The sequence below is a fragment of the Gossypium arboreum genome, chromosome 7 (genome assembly GCF_025698485.1).
Source record: "Gossypium arboreum isolate Shixiya-1 chromosome 7, ASM2569848v2, whole genome shotgun sequence".
In the NCBI taxonomy this organism is placed as follows: Eukaryota; Viridiplantae; Streptophyta; class Magnoliopsida; order Malvales; family Malvaceae; genus Gossypium; species Gossypium arboreum.
Genome location: NC_069076.1, coordinates 92,299,157 through 92,317,493, shown reverse-complemented (window position 1 = coordinate 92,317,493; position 18,337 = coordinate 92,299,157).

The window sequence follows — 18,337 nt, the reverse complement described above, 5'->3', positions numbered from 1 at the left end:
GAAGGGTGGCAAATTGGCCTTCGGGCAGACACATGGGCGTGTGTCTCAGCTATGTGTGACACACTGTCATATTACAATGTTGTGTGTCCCTTGGAGAATAATTCGAAATTCAAGTTAGCCTTGAGCATGGCCTAGACTCACGGGCGTGTCTGGTGGCTGTGTGAGGCACACAGCCTTGGCAAATAGGCGTGTGTCGCCATTTCGAAGGGTACACGTACTAGACGTACGGGCATGTGGTTGACTGATCGTGTGATTTCGTGATAGGTTTTAATTATTTATAATTACTCGTTCTTGAACTAACTTTTATCGCGATGTAGGCAAGTGTACCTATCGAACAGTAGTATAGTTTTAGCAAGACCAGATTGTCGAACCCAAAGGAACTAAAAGTACTAGTAATGACTGTCTTTTTATTATCTAGCCTAAAAATAATGGGGTTTTGTTTTAATTAACTAATTACATAAACTAAGAACGCACAGAGAAAATAATTAGGGAATTACTTTTGGAAAAATTGATTGAATGAAGACAATACCTAAGGAAAAATCCACCTAGACTTTACTTGTTATTCTGGCTCCGAATCGGACGATTTATTCTTTCAACTTGTTCCGTAGAGATCCCTAAGTTATGTTATTATCCCTATTCAAGACTAATAATGTCTAATCCCTAGATTGAATAACCGAGACTTTTCTCTAATTAACACACAATGGTTGCATTAACTCGATCTATGTATCCTCTTATTAGGTTTCACCCTAATTCGACAAAATCTTGTCACCCTATTTTTAGGCGCGCAATCAACTCCGCTTAATTATGGCAAATGTACTCTTAGACAGGGTCTATTCCTCCTCTGAATAAGAGCATGTCTTGAATCAGTATCCTGGAATATCAAAACAAGAATTAAGAAATTAAAACAAGTTAAATATTTATCATATGATTCAGAAAATAATAACATGATTTGTCTTAGGTTTCATTTCCTTTAGGTATTTAGGGGTTTAGCTCATAACTAAATAAGAAAACATCTCAGAAGAATAAAGAATACAAAACATAAAGAAAACCCAAAACTCCTGAAGGGAATTTGAGGAGAGATCTTCAGTCTTGATGATGAATCCGGCTTCTGAGATGGATCAATTGGCTTCCTTGGAGAAATTCCTTACTCCCCCTTCTCCGTCTGTCTTTTCTTCCTCCTCTAGGGTGTATTTATAGTCTTTGGAATGCCTTTCTTCCTCCCAAAGTATCCTTTTCCGTGTAAAATACAGCTTCTTGAAAAAGGGACACGCCTGTGTGCCACGACCGTGTGACGTGATTGCTAGGCCGTGTTCGATCCGTTAAATTGCACACGGCCGTGTGGGTCAATGGCCAGGCCGTGTGAATCATGAAAGCCTTGGTCCACATCCTCGAAAGACACTGGCGTGTGCGCTACCCGTGTGGCAAGGCTTAGGCCATGTTATCTTCTTGATTTGGTCTATTTTGTCCCTTTTTGGCTCATTTTTGGCTCCTTTTGACTCTTGGTGCTCTCCTGAGTACAAAACATGAAATAAGCAGATTAAGAGCACCAAAATCCACAAATCTAGTAATAAACATCCATAAATATGATAAGTATTTAGGGTAAAAATATGTATAATTTGGCGTTTATCACTACACTTAAGCATTTGCTTGTCCTCAAGCAAAACTCTCATTTACTGCTAGAATTCATTCCTTTCAATCACATAATCATTACTGATAATGTTACAAATTATTCCACGGAAAATCATACAGTGAGAATTCAACTATAGGGGCATTAAAAGCCTCAAACAATCTAAATTGAATATTTTGATAATAAAATCATAGGTAATCTCCTTCCTCTAAGTAATTAACTTTTGTCCTAAATATACAAGATGACATCTTCACTAAAGATTTACTCAAATCACTCAAAGTGTTTAAGGTTCAAGATTAAGCACTCGATTGTTTAACATAGAAGTTATTACCATAGGCTTGCATGAAAATCAAATCTCCACCACTTGTAAATGATATGATACACAAATCAGAAGGTATTTGTATGGTTGTAACGGGGTTTAGGTTACGGGTATGGATACAAGCTGAAAAGAAAAAAGTTAGAATCGAGATAATTTCAATATATTACCCCACTATCAAAAACTTAATTACTGAATCACAAACAAATATTTAGAACTATATTAAATGAGCTCTCTTTTTTTTCATGACAACTTTAGCTTGCTGAGGATTACAATAATAATACAGAGTTTTTTTTTAAGAACAAGTTAAGTTAATACAATCTAGAAATCATACTTCATGATTCAGTAACAAAAAATGGTGAACATAGTGAGGTAACAATATTAAATTTAATCTCGATAAAAAAAGTAAATTAAGTAAGAGGATTTCAACAATAATGGGTTAATGGGTTAATGATAAGGGTTAATCAATAAAAAAGGTTAGTAGGCTCAAGGGAGTTCACTAAGAGTTTAATTATGTGGGAAGGCTTCTTATGGAGTAAATGGGTTAAACCTTAAGTGCCTTTATCATGTCAGTATATCAAATCATATGTGTGACCTCGACATGTATAATCAAAGCAAGTTCTAGAATAACAGTTCAATGTTGACATACTCAAACTACAAAAGAAGTGAGCAAGAAAGAAAGCAATATGCTCAAAAGGCTCAAAAATCTCACCAAAAATTTGGGTTTGTGATGTCATTCCTATATACTTAAGATTTCAAGATAATACCTCAATTTAGGAAAATAATCTAAAAATTTTAGTTTCTCAAAATATCAACTTATGGAGTAAATGTCATGTATATTCTGATCATAAGAGTTTGAAATATCTGATGACTCAGAAAGATCTGAATCTACGACAAAGAAGATAGTTAGAACTGCTAAAACACTATGAACTTGTGATAGATTATCATCCGGGCAAGGCAAATGTTGTTGCTGATGCTTTGAGTCGAAAATCATTATTTTCTCTGTGTACGATGAATGCTCTTTTGGTTCTGTCTGATGATGGTTCAGTTTTAGTTGAATTGAAAGCAAGTCCTTTGTTTTTACAATAAATTATTGAAGCTCAGAAGATTGATAATGAGATTTTAGCTAAACGAGCTCAGTGTGATGTAGAGTTTGATTAAGAATTCAAAGTTGATAAAGATGATTGTCTGAGATTTCGAGATAGAATTTGTGTTCTCAGAAATCCAGAGTTAATTCAAATGATTTTGAATGAAGCTCACTGCAGTCAGTTATCTGTTCACCCGGGTAGTACGAAAATGTATAATGATCTGAAACAGTATTATTGGTGGTCCAGAATGAAAAGAGATATTTCTGAATTTGTTTCAAAATGTTTAATTTGTCAGCAAGTTAAAGCTGAACATTAGGTGTCATCTGGTTTGTTACAACTGATTATGGTTCCGGAGTGGAAATGGGATCGAGTGACAATGGATTTTGTTTTGGACTTACCCCTGTCTCCGAGAAAGAAAGATACTATTTGGGTTGTAGTTGATAGATTGATTAAATCAACTCATTTTATTCCAATTCGATCCGATTACTTGCTTGATAAATTAGCGGAGTTATTCATTTCTGATATCATGAGATTACATGGTGTGCCATTGTCTATAGTGTCAGACAGAGATCCAAGATTCACATCATGATTCTGGAAGAAATTGCAAGATGCTCTGGGTACTAAGTTGCACTTTAGTACTGCTTTTCACCCGCAAACGGATGGTCAATCTGAGCGGATTATTTAGATACTCGAGGATATGTTGAGATGTTGTATTCTTGAGTTTGAAGGTACGTGGGAATAACATTTGCCTTTGATTGAATTCACTTATAATAATAGTTTTCAATCGAGCATTAAAGTGGCACCATATGAAGCTTTATATGGTCGCAAATGCCATACACCTTTGTATTGGACGGAGCTCAGTGAAAATAAAATTCACGGGGTTGATTTGAGAAAAAAAACTGAATAAAAAGTGAAAGTGATCCGAGATAGTTTGAAAACAACTTCTGATCGTCAAAAATGATATGCAGATTTGAAAAGAAAATACATTGAGTTTGAGATAGGCGATAAAGTGTTTTTGAAAGTGTCTCTGTGGAAGAAAGTGCTTCGGTTTGGTAGAAAAGACAAATTGAGTCTGAGGTTCATCGGGTCGTATAAGATTATCGAGCGTATTGGGCAGGTAGCATATAGATTGTTGTTGCCACCAAAGTTAGAAAAGAATCATGATGTGTTTCACGTATCGATGCTTCGACGATACAGATCTGAACCGTCGCATATAATTTCCCCGTCTGAGATTGAAATTCAGCCTGATATGACTTATGAAGAAAAGCCGATCTGTATCTTAGCTCATGAAGTTAAAGAACTGTGAAATAAGAAAATTTCAATAGTAAAAGTGATGTGGCATCGACACGGTATTGAAGAGGTCACATGGGAGCCTGACGATGCTATGAGACAGCAATATCCGAATCTGTTTAATGGTAAGCTTTGTAGGGATGAAAATTCCTAAGGGGGGAGAATTGTAACTGTTTGGTTTAGACCCTAGGCGGAACATTGGTTTTGAGACAACATATCCGTGTCAAAAAAATATTTTAATATTATTTTCCGTGTTTATTATACGTGAATTAGTATGTGTGAAAATTTCATATGAAAATTTAATCGTTTGTGTGCTCAATTTAATAAAAGGACCTAATCGCTTAAAATGTGAAAGTTGCATGCTATATGTTAAGAGTGCCTATTTGATTTGTCTTATTAAAAGAAAGGTCCTTAAGTTGTAATTAGTCCATTGATAGTGGGAATGGACATAAATGGGCATTAAAATGATGGTTTTAAATGGTTTATATGCATTAATGTTTATTAAATAAAAAAAAAACATTTTGTTCATCCATTTTTTCACTCATCTTTACCAAAAATTCAAAGGAAAAGAAAAGAAATAAGCTTTCTAGGGTTTGTCACTTTGATTACTTGATTGAGGTACAATTTTGACTCAGTTTTTGATAATTTCTACATTTTTGTAATCGTTGTTTTGTATGCTATCAAGCCCATGTCTCAATTTCTGATTTTGATGATGATTTTGAAATATGCAATGGATGAATTCATGAGTTTTGTGTTGTTAAATGATGAAATATGAAAGCTTGATGTTGGGTTTACATGTTTTGTCTTTGGATTTCTAATGAATTTGGACAATTTGGGCTAAATTGTAAAAATGTTATTTTGAGGGACTAAAATGTGAAATAAATGAAATGTATGGACTTGTATGAGATCTATGAAAATTTAGCTAAGCTTGTGTACAAGCAAATTTTGTGTATTTTGTGATTTTGTAAATTAGGGACTAAAGTGCCAAATGTAAATATGTGAGGGCTAGTTTGCAAAATGCCCTAATTGTGTGTATATGGATTGTTTTGAATGAATGTGTGATTGAATAAGTTAAATTTGAATTGATTTAGATCGGGAACTAAAGAATACGAAATTAGCTCGGGGAAAGTCGAAAGTCATCGAGTAATCGATTCAGTTTATCCGAATCCTTACAAGGTAAGTCGATATACAGTAAACGTGTTTGAATTGAATTTTTATTATTCATATGATATTGAATTGTGATGAATGAATTTCTGAGCTAAATATATGCTATCTGAGAAAGTATGGAAAAAGTTTCCCAGTCTGAAAAGCCTCGTACGAACCCTAGGAATACTTAGGATACATATGTCATGACATAGGATCTGATATGTGATTTCGTGTAAGACCACGTTTAGGACGTTGGCATCGACTTCTGTTTTACGTGTAAGACAATGTCTGGAACATTGGCATCGTATCTGATTTCGTGTAAGAGCGTGTCTGCGACAGTGGCATTAATGTTTGATAACATGTAAGACCACGTCTGGGACGTTGGCATTGTATATGTTCTCTGAGCTATCCGTGTATCCTTACATTTCCGAATAGTTCAACGGGTATTCCGAGAAAATGAATGAATAAGTGAATATGTATTCGATTCAGGTACGTTTGAATTGTGTACTATATTTGAAAATGAAAGGTAAGTATATGTCCAAATGATGATCTATGGTCCAAGTATATGAATATGAGGTTTGTGTTGGTAATTGGCTCCAAAGTATAGTAATTTGATGATGTTTATATGCTTTAAATGATAAGTTTATTTGTATATGGCTTACTAAGCTTTTGAAAGCTTACTTTGTGCGTGTTTACATTGTTTTATAGATATCAAAGCTACTGTGAGCTCGGGGATCGTCGAGGATCACCACCACACTATTGAATCTAATTTTGGTACCTTTTGAAAATGTATATAGTAAAGTATGGCATGTATAGGCTAGAAGTACTTCGAATAGGATTTTAAAATTTATATTTGGGTATGTGATATGGCTTAATATGGTTATGTTTATGTTTTGATTTTGGCATATGAAATGTGATGCAAAATGATCTATTTGATGTGCTCTTGAATGGCTAAGAGAAATGGTAAGTTTGGCAAGTTTTGGTATAAGATTTTGTCATGAGTTTAGAGATTATGAAACCATATGTTTGAAATGATTTGATTTTATGTTTAGGCACAATTGAGTTGAGTTTATAAGCATATAAATGGTTGTTAATGTTATGGCATGAATGTGGTATGATTTTGTTTAGAAATTGGCTGAAATTATTATGTATATATGCTTAGATTGGTGTTTGTAGGTTGACCCAAATTGGGGTGGCAAATTGGCTATTCAAATGGCTTATTTTTGCCCACACACATGCTTGTTCTGGCGTGTGTCTCGGTAGTGTCGACGACAGTGCTATGTGGCATGGTCGTGTGTCCCCTGGGGTACCCTACAATTTGTAAGTCAGGCTTGGGCACGGTTAAGGCACATTGGTGTGTGGCTAGCCGTGTGGCCCAAGTTAGTTTCGACCACGGCCAAGGCACACGGGCGTGTCTTTGTGGCCGTGTGAGTAAGTCAGTATGTATACCCTGTTTTGACACGGCCTAAACACACGGGCGTGTCTAACGCTGTGTTAGGCACACAGTCTGATTACACGAGTGTGTGAGTTATAATTCTTTAAAAAAATGTTTAAGTTTTAGGAAAATTTTGTATGTCTTCGGTTTAGTCCCGACTCCTTTCTGACGAATGTTTAAGGTCTCAATGACCTATATAAGGGACTTTATATTGATATTTGACTTCTGATGCTTTGATGATTATGAAATGTATGTTAATTGTTCCGATTCGTCTGGTGATGCCTTTAGACCTAGTCCAGCGACGGATACGGGTTAGGGGTGTTACATATCCGAAGTTTGAAGTTTTTTGGGACTCGCTGGTTATTATAGACAATTCGTAAAAGGTTTCTCAATGATTGCAACTCTATTGACGAGACTACTTCAGAAAGATATTAAGTTCGTGTGGTCAGATAAATGCCAGAAAAGTTTTGATCAGATGAAAGCTTTATTAACCGAAGCTCTAGTGTTAGTTCAGCCAAAGTCGAGTAAAGAGTTCGTAATTTATAGTGATGCATCATTGAATAGTCTGGGCTGTGTGTTGATGCAGGAAGGTAAAGTTATAGCTTATGCCTTGAGACAATTAAAGCCGCATGAAAAGAATTATCTGGCACATGATTTAGAATTAGCAGCTATCGTGTTCACGTTGAATATTTGGTGCCACTATCTGTTTGGTAATAAATGTCATGTTTATTCGGATCACAAGAGCTTAAAATATTTGATGACTCAGAAAGATCTGAATCTACGTCAGAAAAGATGGTTAGAATTGTTAAAAGATTACGAGCTAGTGATTGACTACCATCCGAGAAAGGCCAATGTTGTTGCTGATGCTTTAAGTCGAAAATCTTTATTTGCTCTACGTGCGACGAATACTCAGTTGGCTCTATCTGATGACGGCTCGATTGTATTTGAATTGAAAGTGAGACCGTTATTTATACATCAGATTTGTGAAGCTTAGAAAGTTGATAATGAAATATTTATAATTACTTGTTCTTGAACTAACTATTATTGCGATGTAGGCAAGTGTACCTATCGAACAGTAGTATAGTTTCAGCAAGATCGGATTGTTGAACCCAAAGGAACTAAAAGTACTAGTAATGACTGTCTTTTTATTATCTAGCCTAAGAATAAATAGGTTTTTGTTTTAATTAAATAATTATCTAAACTAAGAACGCACAAAGAAAAGAATTGGGGAATTGCTTTTGGGAAAATCGATTGACTTAAGACAATACCTAAGGAAAAATCCACGTAGACTTTACTTGTTATTCTGGCTCCGAATCAGACGATTTATTCATTCAACTTGTTTCGTAGAGATACCTAAGTTATGTTATTATCCCTATTCAAGACTAATAACGTCTAGTCCCTAGATTGAATAACCGAGTCTTTTCTCTAATTAACACTCTAGGGTTACATTAACTCGATTTATGGATCCCCTTATTAGGTTTCACCCTAATCCGACAAAATCTTGTCACCCTATGTCTAGGCGCACAATCAACTCTGCTTAATTATGACAAATGTACTCTTAGACAGGGTCTATTCCTCCTCTGAATAAGAGCATGTCTTGAATCAATATCCTGGGATATCAAAACAAGAACTAAGAACACATAATTAAGAACAAGTTAAATATTTATCATACGATTCAAAAAATAATAACAAGATTCGTCTTAGGTTTCATTCCCATTAGGTATTTAGGGGTTTTAGTTCATAACTAAATAAGAAAACATCTGAGAAGAATAAAGAATACAAAACATAAAGAAAACCTAAAACTCCTAAAGGGAAATTGAGGAGAGATTTTCAGTCTGGATGGTGAATTCGGCTTCTGAGATGGATCAATTGGCTTCCTTGGAGTAATTCCTTACTCCCCTTTCTCCGGCTCCCTTTTCTTCTTTCTCTAGGTGTATTTATAGGCTTTGGAATGCCTAGAAGCCCTCAAAATTAACCTTTTTCGAATTGGACTCAACTTGGGCTCGGCAGGGACACGCCCGTGGCACACGCCCCTGTTTGATTACTTCAGGCTGTGCTCGAGCCTGGCAAATTTACACGGCCATGTGGCCTGCCCGTATGAGGAGGTCCAGGCCGTGTTGATTTCTTACCTTGGCCCATTTTCTTTATTTTTGGCCCATTTCTCGTTCCTTTCACTCTCCTATGCTCTCTTAAGTATAAAACATGAAATTAAAGCATTAGGAGCATCGAATTCACCAATTCTAATTAGAAATCATCCATAAAATGCATTAAACATGGGGTAAAAATATGTATAATTGATGGTTTATCAAATACCCCCACACTTAAGCATTTGTTTGTCCTCAAGCAAAATTCTCAACTAATAGCCAAAATAAATTCTTCTCAACTTATAATTTCTATCGATAATATCTCTGAATAATCCATAGGTAATCATACATTGAGAATTCAACTAAAAGAACATAAAAGTTTCAAACATTCCAAGTTAAGTATTTAATCATGCAAACATAGGTGTCTCTCTGCATCTAAGTAATTACCTTTGATTCAGAATATCACAAAGTTTCACATCCTCACTAAAGATTCACTCAAATCACTCGAGGTGTTCAAGGACAATAAATGAAGCACTCAACAGTCAATAATGAAAAGTCATTACCATAGGCTTGCATGAAAATCATATCTCCACCACTATAATTTAAGATGATACATCAATCAAAAGGTCTTTGGAGGGTTGTAATGAGGCTTGGTTAGAGGGTGTGGTCACAAGCTGAAAGAAAGGGTTAGAATTTAGATTGAATTGAAAAATTTCCTAACTAGAAAATGAGTTAATCATTACTTGCGTACAATAGAGCTTCTTCTCAGACTATGGAATTTAACTTTTGAAGCTTACAAACAGAAGATAACTACTAATGTGTATACATTTTTTTTAAGAACAAGTTTAAATAATTTAGACTAACTATTAAGACCAAAACATCGCTAAGCAATCCATTCAACTCAAATCTCGACAAAAATAGGGATTAATTTAGGGGGTTTCAACAATAATGGGTTAAGGGTTAATATTGAGGTTAATACAATGAATGGCTTGTTAGGCTCAAATGGGTTTACTAAGGGTCAATTGTGGAGGTAGGCTTTTCATGGCATGAGTGGGTTAATCCTAAGTGCCTTAATCATTTTGATATATCAAATCAAATGGTGTGGTCTCGACATGCATAATCTGTGACAGCCCAAAATTGACCCTAGTCGGAAAGTGGTTTTGGGACCACAAAACCGAGTCACAAAAATAATTAGGTGTTATATTCTGTGCTTATTGTATGTGGAATTTGTATGTGTAAATATTTTGTGCCTTGATTTTTATTAATTAGGTGCTAATTTATAAGAAAGGACCCATGTGATAAGACTTGAAAATGTGATAGGTGAAATTTTAAGTGGTCAAATAATGCATGAAGAAATGACATGAGGGATTTGCATGTCAATTTAGCCAAACCATAGGAAGTGGCCGGCCACGACAAGGGAGTATGGGCTAAACATGTCATGAAACATGTTTTGTGAGTGGGTTATGTTTGAATGAATAAAATAAGGAGTATGAAAAAAAAATGTGTGTGTGAAGGCTTCTCCTCCCCATTGCCGTGTAGGTAAGAAAGAAAAACAAAAATTTGTTCATCCTTTCCTTCTTTCTTTGGCGAAATTTCTAAAGAGGAAGAAGAAATTTTTGTTCCATGCTTGGTTTAGAAGAGAACTAGAAGGAGATTTGGCTATACTTGCAACAAGATTAAGGTATGTTTGAGGTTGTGCCATGAGATTCATGCATGTTTGAGTTGCTAACTTGATGTTCATCTTAGCCCATGGTTCAAGTCCTTGTTATGCCATGGAAATGGTATTTGGCCAAGGTTGTTATTGTGTTAAAGCCATTGCATGCTAAATGTGAAGCTTGTTAATGATGCATGCAATGATGGATTGACTACTCTTGAAATTTCTTTTAGCATTCTTGAGTAAGACATTGAATTCTTTGTTTAACCATGACCGAAGTTGAAAGGGTATGGTTGTGATGTATTCGGCCATGGTGCATTCATGAGCATGATTTATGCTTGTTACTTGATTTGGTAAAAAAATTTGTGTTTGGATGGGTATGAACCCCTTGAGATTGACCATGCACCTATATGTGTATATATGTTTGCACATGATGTATTGGTATGATATATATATTATCTCAAAGTATGTATTTTCTTGTGATGTTGTTTCGGTTATGAAGTAAATGATAGATGTGTATTGAGCTACAATATGTAAAGCATTAGCTAGTAAAATGTGTGCCATTCATGAGTGGTATTAACCATGTAGTTGGCCTCAACATCAACATGCATAATCGGCCCATGAATGAGTACCTAAGATGTTGTATATATTCGGCCATTAAAGGGAGTATGTAGGTGATGTTGAATCAAGTTTTGGTGCATATTCGGTTATGTGTATAATCGACCAAATGGGTGATTAGTAAGAATAGTTGCCGAATATACAAACATACATATGCATGTGTAATTGAATTGTAAATGTTTAGCAAGATGATTAAACTAGTTGATTTATTAATCAAGCTCAAGGAGTTAAAGGAGGAGAATCAAGCAAGGGAAAGGCGAAGGTCATCGAGTAGCCGACTTGGAACTATTTTACCCAACACAAGGTAAGTCATTAAGCATATATTTGGTATTGATTTAAATGATCATAATATATATGCAATTGTGTCTAATGAATTGATGTGTAAATGGAAATGTATGTGTATGGAATGATGCCATCGTTGAATGTATAAAGGTAGTAAATTGCATAAAGTATTGGTCTCGGCACTAAGTGTGCGGGTATAAATGGACACGGTGACAAGATTGGCACTATCTTAAGTATGGGGGGTCTTTTATATTATCATTAGAAATCCCTGAATTGTGTCTTATTCTCATGTAAATCATTTATATCACTATTAGAATGAATTTTAATTAATTTATGATTTTTATTGATATGTCTTGAATTAAAATATAGGAATTTATGCATTGAGTGTTTAAACTTTAAGACATTAGGGAATCAAGCATGATAAGTTGATTTTTGAAGAATTAAAAACTTATAGGTTGTTTTTCCCAAATTTAGGTATTATCTTGAGTTGAAATTCGCAGGTTTAAACATCAAAAAGCCATAATTTTTGTGAGATTTTAAGCCTTTAGAGCATCTATGCTCTATCATTTCTTTCATGCTCACTTTTATTGTTGCTTTGAGTGCGTCAGTATTGAATTGTTATTCTAGAACTTGCTTGATTATGCATGTCAAGACCACACCATTTGATTTGATATGTCAAAATGATAAAGGCACTTAGGTTTAACCCACTCACTCCACAAAAGCCTACCTTCATAATTAACCCTTAGTGAACCCCTTTGAGCCTAACAAGCTATTAATTGATTTACCCTCAATATTAACCCATAAACCATTATTGTTGAAATCCCCTAATTTGATCCCTATTTTTGTCGAGATTTGATCTGAACTAATTGCTTAGCTATGTTTTGCTCTTCTATGTAGTTGACTTGTTCTTAAAAAAAAATTCATACTTACATATTAGTAGTAATTCGGTATTGTTGAGCCGCAGTATCTAAATTCCATCTTCTAAGAAGCTCACTTGTACTCAATTGATGTTTAATTACTTTTTCTAGTTAGGTAATTTTTCAATTCAATCTCGATTTTAACCTTTTCTTTCAGCTTGTGACCACACCTCCTAACCAAAGCCACGTTACAACCCTCTAAATACCTTTTGATTGATGTTCATTGATAAACCGTAATTTATACATATTTTTACCCCATGTTTAACGCATTTTATGGATGATTTCCTATTAGAATTGGTGAATTCGATGCTCCTAATGCTCTAATTTCATGTTTTATACTTAGGAGAGCATAGGAGAGCGAAAGTAACGAGAAACGGGCCAAAAACAGAGAAAATGGGCCAAAGTACGAACTTAACACGACTTGGACTTCCTCACACGAGCAGACCACACGACTGTGTCAATCTGGTAGAATCGAAGCACGACTCACACGGGTATATCACACGCCCGTGCCATTCTAACAAGCTCAATCACGGCCTGAAGTAATCGCACACGGGCGTGTCCCTACCAAGCCCAAGTTAAGTCCAATTCAGAAAAAGCCACTTTTGAGGGCTCATAGGCATTCCAAAGCCTATAAATACACCCTATAAGTGGAAAAAAAAGAGACAAAGAATAGGGAGTAAAGAATTACTCCAAGGAAGCCGATTGATTCATCTCAAAAGCTGAATTTATCATCAAGACTGAATATCTCTCCTCAATTCCCCTTCAGGAGTTTTGGGTTTTCTTTATGTTTTGTATTCTTTATTTTTTATGAGATGTTTTCTTATTTAGTTATGAATTAAATCCCCTAAATACCTAAGGGGAATGAAACCTAAGACAAATCTTGTTATTATTTTCTGAATTGTATGATAAATATTTAACTTGTTCTTAATTATGTGTTCTTAATTCTTGTTTTGATATCCCAGGATACTGGTTCTAGATAAGCTCTTATTCAGAGGAGGAATAGACCCTGGCTAAGAGTTCATTTATCATAATTAAGTGGAGTTGATTGCGCGCCTAGACATAGGGTGACAAGATTTTGCTGGATTAGGGTGAAACCTAATAAAGGGATCCATAGATCGCGTTAATGCAACCTTAGAGTGTTACTTAAAGAAAAGTCTCGGTTATTCAATCTAGGGATTAGACGTTATTAGTCTTGAATAGGGATAATAACATAACTTAGGGATCTCTACGGAACAAGTTGAATGAATAAATCGTCCGATTCGGAGCCAGAATAACAAGTAAAGTCTAGGTGGATTTTTCCTTAGGTATTATTTAAGTCAATCGATTTTCCCAAAAGCAATTCCCCAATTCTTTTCTCTATGCGTTCTTAGTTTAGATAATTAGTTAATTAAAATAAAACCTCTTTATTCTTCGGCTAGATAATAAAAAGACAGTCATTACTAATACTTTTAGTTCCTTTGGGTTCTACAATCCGGTCTTACTAAAACTATACTACTGTTCGATAGGTACACTTGCCTACATCGTGATAATAGTTAGTTCAAGAATGAGTAATTATAAATATTTAAAACCTATCACAAAATCACGCAATCATTCCTCTCAATATATAGTGGTGGAGATTTGATTTTCATGCATGCCTATGGTAATGACTTTTCATTATTGGCTATTGAGTGCTTCATGTATTATCCTTAAACACCTCGAGTGATTTGAGTGAATCTTTAGCTAGGATGTGAAAATATGTGATATTTTGAGTCGAAGGTAATTACTTAGATGAGGGGAGACACATATGCTTTCATGATAAAATACTCAACTGAGAATGTTTGAAACTTTGATGTTCTTTCAGTCAAATTGTCAATGTATGATTACTTATGGATTATTTTGAGATATTATTAATAGGAATTATAAATTAAGAAGAATTTATTTTGATTGTGAGTTGAGGGTTTTGCTTGAGGACAAGCAAATGCTTAAGTGTGAGGGTATTTGATAAACCATAATTTATACATATTTTTACCCCATGCTTAAAGCATTTATGGATGGTTTCTCATTAGAATTGGTGAATTCGATGCTCCTAGTCCTTTAATTTCATGTTTTATACTTAGGTGAGCACAAGAGAATAAAAAGAGCGAGAAACGTCCCGAAAACGGAGAAAATGACCCACATGGGAAAATAACATGGCATGGACTTCCTCACACGGGCGTGTCACATGGCTGTGTCCCTTTAGCAAGGTCAAAGCACGATTTACATGGGTAGATCACACAGCCGTGCCTATTTAACAGCCTTGACCACGGCCTTAAGCAATCGTACATGGGCGTGTCACATGGGTGTGTCCCTGCTGAGCCCAAGTTTAGTCCAATTCAGAAACGGACAATTTTGAAGCTCTTAAGCATTCCAACTCCTATTTAAACACCTGAGGAGGCACTTAGACGGGGGATGCAGAGTAGGAAGCAAAGAATTACTTAAGGAAAGCCGATTGATCCATCTCAAGAGCCGGATTCATCATTAAGACTAGAGATCTCCCTTCAAGTTCCTTTAGGAGTTTTGGGTTTTCTTATGTTTTGTTATCTTTTTGCTTTTGAGATGTTTTCTTTCATAAGTATGAACTAAAGCCCTAAATGCATAAGGGGAATGAAACCTAAGACAGATCTTGTTATTATTATCTGAATTGTATGATAAATATTTGACTTGTTCTTAATTATGTGTTCTTAATTCTTATTTTGATATTCCAAGGTATTGATTCAAGTTAAGCTCTTTCTCAGAGGAGGAATTGACCCTTTATCATAATTAAGCAGAGTTGATTGCGCGCCTAGAGATAGGGTGGCAAGATTTTGCCGGATTAGAGTGAAACCTAATAAGGGAATCTATAGATCGAGTTAATGAAATTCTAGGGTGTTAATTAGAAAGAGATTTCAATTATTCAACCTAGGGTTAGACGTTATTAGTCTCGAGAGAGATAATAATATAACTTAGGGATTTCTACGGATCAAGTCAAATGAATAAATTGTCTGATTCAGAGTCAAATAACAAGTGAAGTCTAGGTGGATTTGTCCTTAGGTATTGTCTCAATCAATCAAATTTTCCTAAAAGTATTTTCCCAAGTTTTTCTTTCTGTGCATTCTTAGTTAGTAATTAGTTTAGACAACCAAACCTCTTAAATATTAGGCTAGATAATAAAAAGGAAGTAAATACTAGTACTCGTAGTTCCTTTGGGTTCGAGAATCTGGTCTCACTGAACTATACTACTGGTCGATAGGTACACTTGCCTTAATTGTGATAATAAGTTAATCTCAAGAACGTTTCATTTATAAATCTTTAAAACCTATTACGAATATCACGCGTCAAAAACAAATTCACAAAACAGAGAAATCAAATTCATTTTCAAAGGTGGTTCATTCATTGATTCTTGGTCCTTATTTTGCTCTTTCATTTTTTCCTTTATCTTATAAATATACAAAAGAAAAAGAAGAAAGTTTGCTTATTTGTTGTTTGGTATAGATCTAGCCAACGTCCGCTTCTCCGGTCTAAAGGTCGACGGATCCTTATGGATATGGTTAGAACCGCAACAGGGTAGAGGCGCGTTCGGCACCGATGAAGCCCACGGGTCGACTGAAAGGGAGGAGAGGTTGAAAAGTTTTGAGAAAAAAGGTTTTGAAATTTATTTTGAGAGAATGATTGGCCAAGTGAGGTTATTAAGGCAAATTTTTTTGGTTCATATATGTGTTCAAAAACGATGTCGTTTTAAGCCGTGAGCTTTGGCCTTAAAACGGTGTCATTTCAAGACGCAAACCGACCACCAGACCCGTTTACCATCAGGACCCACGCAGTTTCGCAGTGAAGGGACATTTGTGCTATATATCCCTCCCCTCCTGCACCGTTACTTAATTAAGCCTCAATCATGAGCCTCAATCATGTTTTATTTGGCTTTTACATTTTCCCTAAGATTTACGCATTGTTACAATTTAATCCTTATTGGAACGCTACGTTTTGAGATTCAAGATATTTTCATTCCAAGTCCCTTCTCATTTATGCGTGTTTTATTTCGATCCTCGACTCTGTTTTAATAATTTGCTTTATTTATAAATTATCCTTTCAATTTTGGTTCTTATTTCAAGTAAGTTTAAGTTTATATTCATAAAATTTATTTATTATTCATTTTTTTAACCTATTATTTTAACATACTATTTTGAACTATTTTATTAATTTCATTTTTTTCCTTTTTGTATATTGTTGAATTGTTTTATTATATAATTTATTATTTTAAAATTTTCTCCATGCAATTCTATGTTTAAAATTTTTATATAATATTTATCCTCATACATTCATATTTATATATACATATATATATAATTTACATTGAATTACTTATTTAAATTCCTTTTCAAACATGTTCATATACTTCTTCTTTTAAATTTACTTATGTATATTGTTTATTTCTTTTAAGAATCCCATTTTGGTATTATATTTTGTTTGTTTCAAATATTTTCCTATATTATTATCCTTTTGTACATACATTATTTATATTAAGTTTTCATTTCATATATATCATCATTTTTAAACCAATATGTTTTATTTTAAATTATTTTGTATATTATCTATTTCATATTTCTTCTTACATAATATCTATTTTAATAATCATTCATAAATTATTAGTTTCATTATTTTTATACATGTAAACTATTTCAAACCCTAGCATGTATTGTTCATTCATGAATTTTCCTATATTTGATAGTTTATAAATTATTTTATATCACATTGACTCTGGTTTTCATATTGTTTTGCATACTATGTGTTGTTTTAGTTTTCATATTATTTCACGTATTATTGTTTCATATCATTTATTAGTATTTTGTATTATTATTACAATTTTTGTTCATCTATGTTCGAAACTTGTTATATTTTATTCTAATTTGTTTCTTGGATGTGAGCTCATTGCTATTGTGTGGATGTTAATTTGTTCATTTTTGTTCATTTGTATAATATTTCACCTATGTATATTGTTCCATGTTTGTAACTTTGATTTTTCTACATTATTGCATCGTGATTCAAATTTCAATGTTTTGATTAATATTGGTCATCTCATTTTGATTTCAAGTAAATCAAGTAAAGGTGTTTTGACCCGGTTTTATAATTGTTTATTTGAAAAGTTTCCCAAAACAAAGGCAATGTTTGATGTTTGGAAATTCAAGAAATCGTGCCCTAAGATACTGGGTTTCGAATTTTCGCTTGTCCAAATAATCAAATATCCCTTTAAAGTTTCGTCCGTGTTTTTTTAAACTTCAAAATAAGGCAGTGTTCTGTGTTTGGAAATTTGAGAAATCGTGGCCAAACGTGTTGGGTTTCAATTTTTTGTTGGACCAAATAATTGAATATCCTTTTGTAATTTTCAAATGTATGAGCTTTTGGAAATCAAGAATCGATCTTGGTTTCGAGGGTTTAAAAGGACATGTCCTAATGTGCTGGATGTGATATTTTATTCCTTCGTAACAAGAGAATTTTAACATCCAATTCGAGTTGTTCAAATGTTTTAAAAGAAACCGTATTTCAAAATCTTTTTAAATTTTATACATAAGGACATTATTCAATCAATTAGGTACCAATTCTGGGCATAACGAGGGTGCTAATCCTTCATCGTATGTAACCAACTCCCGAACCCATTTTTTTTAATTTTGTAGACAAAAATTAATTTTTTAATAAAATGTTTTATTAGGTGATCCGATCACACCTAAACAAAAAGGATTGGTGGCGACTCCATAGCTTGTCTTAAAGTCGATCCCCCTTTTTCAAAATAAAAAAAATGGTTTTGACAATCGAATAATCGTCTCATTCCAATTATCGTTGTCCGAGGTAAGTTTATAAGCAAATAGATGCTGTTAATTTTAAATAAAT